Here is a 6000-nt window from a genome sequence, read left to right as displayed (position 1 = left end):
TTTATTTTTGAGACAGAGAGAGACAGAGCATGAATGGGGAGGGTCAGAGAGAGGGAGACACAGAATCTGTAACAGGCTCCAGGCTCTGAGCTGTCAGCACAGAGCCCAACGCGGGGCTTGAACTCACGGACTGCGAGATCACGACCTGAGCCGAAGTTGGACGCTTAACCGACTGAGCCACCCAGGCGCCCCTCTGCAAAAATAACTCTTACTTGTCCTTCAAGACTTAGCTCCCCTGAGCCCTCCCTTTCAGGGCCAGGTGTTGCCCAGATGTCCCATTGACCACGCTGGGGTGTGATTGCTTGTGCACATGCCTGTGTCTATCTGAGTGCGGTGCTCTGGGAGGCCAGGGCTGAATTGTCTTCCCTTCTGTACCCTCAGCCCATAACACAGTACTTGACACGTAGCAGGTGCTTCAGAAACAGCTGATGAGTAAGTGGCTGGCAGACTGAATGGATAAAGGAACAACTGGGTGAGATATTTCTAATAAACAGGTGCTGACTGTGGATATAGGACAGCCTGGGAGCTCAGTTTATTCGCAATCCAAAAAACTGTTCACGCATCTGGAAAAAAAAAAAAAAACAAACCAAAAACAAACAAACAAAAACCCAAACAAGTACAAACCTAACACAAAGAAAAGATATATATATATATATATATATATATATACAGATATATATATATATATATATATATATATATATGCCCTTTTTAGGGGATCTAGAGTGAAAAAGGCCATCTGGCTTGTCTCTTCCAGCTTTCTAAAAGCCCTGAATCATTGTTCAGACTGAACAGCCATTTATTAAATAACTCTCACTCCCTTTGAAGTTTTGCTGGCTTTATTGGATTCTGAGATGGACCAGGAGGAAATGTGGCTGGCAAGGAACAGAGGGCACCCCTCTCCCTTTCCTTCTCTCATGCCTGTCTTGATTGGAGCTGAACAAGAGTCAGGAGGCCAATAAGAGGTTAGGAAATCTAATAATCCTGTGATCATGATTTTCTTTAAAGCTTACAGGCAGATTCAAGCTGAATTGAAACTGTCCAATTTCTCTTGCCATTAGTAAGGATACAGCAGAGACGGGCGTGCACGCACACGAACACACACACTTCCCTCCCACTCAGGTGCATTGCTCCTTTCTCTGTGTACAGAGCTCACTATTTATCCTGTTAACTTCTTCTCCAAAAATCTTTTACCAGCCCCTTCTCATCTTGTCTATTCCTTGGGTCCCAGGTGGCTTTTTAATGGAGTCAGCCCAGGATCAGCCCAGGGTCAGCCCAGGAAACGCCTTTGATGTATCCCGTAGCTCCACTGCTGATGCGTTTCCCCATCTTTCTCTTTCTCCACTGGCTGCTGGCCTTCCACGCTCTGCGGTCCCCCACGGCCCCCGCCTCTTGTCATCTGGACAGTGCTGCTGTGCAGCTGAAATCATCCCCCCACTATTGTTTTGGGGGAGAGGGTGAGGCTATGCCTGGAACGATGCTGGAATGAAAAATTCCAGAACCCGAACCCTAGAGCCTTCTAGAAGTTCTGAATCCACTTTAGGAATTGTCTTGATCAACCCTCTCATTCTACAGAGAGGAAAGCTGGGGTCCCAAGAGGGAAGCCACTGAGTGATATAAAGGTAGAGCTGGATTTAGTTATCTATTTTTAATTTTTAAAAATTATTATTATTTTTTTGAGAGAGAGAGAGATGGAGTATGAGCCAGGGGAGGGGCCGAGAGAGAGGGAGACACAGAACCCAAAGCAGGCTCCAGACTCTGAGCTGTCAGCACAGAGCCCGACACGGGGCTGGAACTCAGGAACTGCGAGATCATGACCTGAGCCGAAGTTGGATGCTTCACCGACTGAGCCACCCAGGCGCCCCAAGGCAGAGTTGGATTTAAAGTTAAGTCTTACCGTTCCCAGCCCAGGGTTCCTCTGCAGCACAGCTGAAATGGTGCTGTTAACAAAGGTTGGTGTTGTTTCTGATCAGGGTTCCTTACTGGGGGAGATTCTGCCCCTGGGGACTTATGACGCTGTCTGGAGACATTTTGTGTTGTCACCGCTGGAGAGGGAGGGCTACTCATATTGGGAGAGTTGAGGCCACTTGTAATTAGTTATCAAAAGTGGGATCTGGTCACCACCCTACGCCAGGCTCGGCCACAGCCTGTCTCACGGACGCTCCTGTGTGCCTTCTACCTGGAGGTGTGACTTCTCAGCGAATCCACTTTTGGACCATGTAAGCATTTGCTGTGGGGCCTGTCCTGAGCCATGTGGGGTATATGGCAGCATCCCTGGCCTCTACCCGCTAGATGTCATCGTACCCCTCTGACTTCCCCTCCACCACCACCAACCCCGTGGAGGAGCAGGTGAATTTTTTTTTTTTAATATTGAGGCACAACTTCTATACCATAAATTAGGTGAAGAATTTCTATGACTTTGGTTGTCTAAAAACCTCCTAGAAATTCCTCATAATTAGTACTTAAATGTTTGACCAATTGATTTGGCACTGGGCTGTCCCCAGAAAGGCATTTACCTGGACCCAGTATAAAGATGGGATTCTTGTGAGGGATGTGTGTGTGTGTTGGGGGAGGGGGGGTGAGGTCTGTGTGGCGCTCTTGGTGGCACAGTGCCCAGTGCTTGCATGGGGTCATAGGGCTATTTCAGACCAATGAGTTGCAAAGGGAGGTGACAGGTGTCACTTCCGGGCTGGAACATTCGATTGCTGGTGAAAGTTCCTCCAGAGCTCTCGCCACCTGCTGAGGTGAGTGTGGAAGCTCGTCACAAGATGGAACCTCCCTCCATCAGGATCTCTGCGTGATTACAACAAGATCCTCACGGGACATGTAACCTGAGCAGAAAACAAACCTTTGGCAAGCCATGGATACTTGGGGGTTTTTTTTGTTACTCCACCGCAGGCTAGCCCATCCTGACTGTTACAAGGCACAAACACAGAAATCAGCCGTATTCAAAGAAACCATCCGATTCAAACCAGCCCGTGGAGTTCATTCATGCAGACATAATCTGGGGTTAAAAAGAAAAGCTCGTGAAGTTAATTAACAAACAGTTTATTGAGTTAAAAACACCAGCAAGCTAAAAAAAAAAAAAAACTTGTTTGTGTTATGTTTCAGTTGTTTACAAATTCGGGAGGGTTAAACAGAGCGTGAGCACAGTGAGTGCCCTTTTTCTCGTGCTGTGTGATGTGGGAGATTGACTCTCACAAAGTCATAGAGGGGCTTTTGTGTGTAACAATAGCATCTCAGGGCCCAGTGCTTTGCTTGTTCATCCACAATAACTGCTTTCTCTTGCAAGTTGGGCCAGTGACTTTTGGTTTGGGACATGGAATCAAAATTATGAACAGACTAAAGAAGAAAAATGACACTAAACGTGATAAATACAGGGGAGTGTGTCTCTTTAAGGAAGACACATGTGAAGACCAAACTAGATAAACCAGAAAGAGTGGACCAGTGACGGAAGCAACTCTTTTACAAAGAATTCTTCTGCCCCAATCCCCTTGGGGCCCTGAAGTGTTTGCTCCCATGTCCCTGAACTCCCAAGTAGAAGGCAAAGGGCAGGGAAATGTAAAGCTAAGATCCGTTGCCCACTGAAGATCAAAGGCATGTAAAGACAAAGCATTTTGTAGATGAGAAAAATTAGATTCAGTATTCATGTGATTAAAAAAAAAAATCTAAAGGGGCACCTGGGTGGCTCAGTCGGTTAAACGTCCGACTTCGGCTCAGGTCACGATCTCGCGGTTCATGAGTTCGAGCCCCGCGTCAGGCTCTGGGCTGATGGCTCAGAGCCTGGAGCCTGCTTCCGATTCTGTGTCTCCCTCTCTCTCTGCCCCTCCCCCGTTCATGCTCTCTCTCTGTCTCAAAAATAAATAAACGTTAAAAAAAAAAAAAAAGAAAGTAGGAACTTCTTTTAAAAAAAAAAATCTATGGCTTAAACTTTAAGCCTAAAGAAAAAAAGTGAGGCAGGCCTGTCTGAGATCATTTTCATCGCCCTATTTGTGTGTGCAAACATCATCAGGTGGAGACCCTTAGTGTCGATTCGTTTTTAAGATTCCTACTCGCCAATGCCACTATCAAGCTGTTCGAACTGGGCAAAATGCTCAACTTCTCTGTGCTTGTTGCCTCTTTTGTAAAATAAAGGGGTTGGAATAGATGACCTCCGGGGGTCTCTTAACTCTTAAAAAAAAAATCTGATTCTTTGAAAGGCAGCATCCTGGAGGGAAGCATGGGCCCATCCTTTGTACACAAATGAGGCATTTTCTGACACAACCGACCTTCCAAATCTGACATTTTAACATCTAAAATAACTTTCTTCCAGTTAGACTGGCTGCTGGAAAAAAAAAAAAATCAGGTTTGGCAGCATCCAGGATGCCTTGGAAATGAATGCCTTGAGCCGGGGGCTGATGGAATCGGGAGCCAGTGCACTCTGGGCGTGCTACAGAGGGCAGCAGCTGCTCAAGGAGGGACAGCAAGAACAACCAGTGGTCCCAGCCAGTCTCTCGAGGTCTGCCTGCCTGTTAAAGAATCAGTCTTCATATACAGGGAGGCCAGGCCGTGGGCTAGACATGGGAGAATGTGGACACCTCCTGTTTTGTCTGCCTAAGAGTCTCTCCCCTTTTCTTGGAGATATATGTCCTCTTCTTTAGAAGAAATATCCGCCTGGGGGCGCCTGGGTGGCTCAGTCAGTTAAATGTCAGACTTAGGCCCAGGTCATGATCTCACGGTTTGTGAGTTCGAGCCCTGCGTTGAGCTCTGGGCTGACAGCTCGGAGCCTGGAGCCTGCTTCAGATTCTGCGTCTCCCTCTATCTCTCGGCCCCTCCCCGCCCGTGCTCTGTCTCCCTCTCTCTCAAGAATAAATACACACTTTTAAAAAAGAGAGAAATATCCCTTTTGTCCGTTTGAACCATGTGGTTCTGATGGGGTCCTCTATAATGGTGTCCACCTCTCTGTCTGTGCAAGTGGGTTTGTGATCCAAACTGGGCTGACCCCAGGACTCCGTCTAGCTGTAACTGGGAGAAGAGGCTCCCTTCCTCTCCACCCCTTCCAGGGCTCTAGTCTCATGGAGAAAGTGCCTCTGAGAGAAGCAGGAACAAGATGGGGAGAGGCCTGATAGGGTCTGAGTCCCTGCCCGGACCTTCCCTTGCCCTCCCTGCAGCTGAACCCACAGCTCCCCCTCTCTGCCCAAGCGAGTTGCAGGTAACCATTTACAACTCATGAGGCTGGGCTTGTGGATGAGAAAGAAGGAGGAGGAAGTTCCGGAAGCTTTTCTGTGCGTTCAGCCTGCGGAAGCCAGCCTTGGGAATGTGCGTGGAGCCAAATCGATGGAAGGTGTGTCCAGCCCAATGACCACTCTGGAAGGGTGGGCAGGACGAGCAACAAAATGCCTCTGGGAAGAGAATTTATGGAAGGGCAAAGAATCTCAGTCTTGGTAAGTGGGGAAAGACGGAAGGGGAGGGGGATGGAGAGATGACCAAAATCTTAGGAAGTTTGGGGAAAAGAGGATGAGTGGAAAACAGTGGTCAGGGGAAGAAGTAGAGAGGCAAGAAGAGATGACGTGCCATTGTGTTGAAAGACATTTTTGAGAACAGGATCTGAGAAGAGGTCAAAACAGGATACTTTAAGTCTTAAGTGAATTGAGGAGGGCCATTACTGTCCAGGAGACGGAAAAACACTGTGCTACAGAGGAGTATAAACCGACATTAACAGGAAACTCACTTGAAATAGATTCACTCTGACGCTCCCCTCCTCTTCCAGCTCTGTTTACCTTGAAATGACCTCCAATTGCTCAAGGACAGGTTCTACCTTATGTCCAACGTTCTGCCCGCAAAAATGAACGAGACAGACTTTCAGCTGTGATGAGGTGTGGAGGCAGCCTTGCGTCATCCCACCCTCTTCCCCTCACCCTGCCCCTCCAGTACCCAATCCCTCCCGACTTCCCACCCACCTGAGGCTGAGATCCTCACTCCTTCCCCTGGTCCGCCAGTCCCCTCTGATCTGGCCCTGCC

The sequence above is a fragment of the Prionailurus viverrinus genome, chromosome E1 (genome assembly GCF_022837055.1).
Source record: "Prionailurus viverrinus isolate Anna chromosome E1, UM_Priviv_1.0, whole genome shotgun sequence".
NCBI lineage: Eukaryota > Metazoa > Chordata > Mammalia > Carnivora > Felidae > Prionailurus > Prionailurus viverrinus.
The sequence above is the reverse complement of the archived record's forward strand: the minus strand, read 5'-3'. Positions refer to the sequence as shown.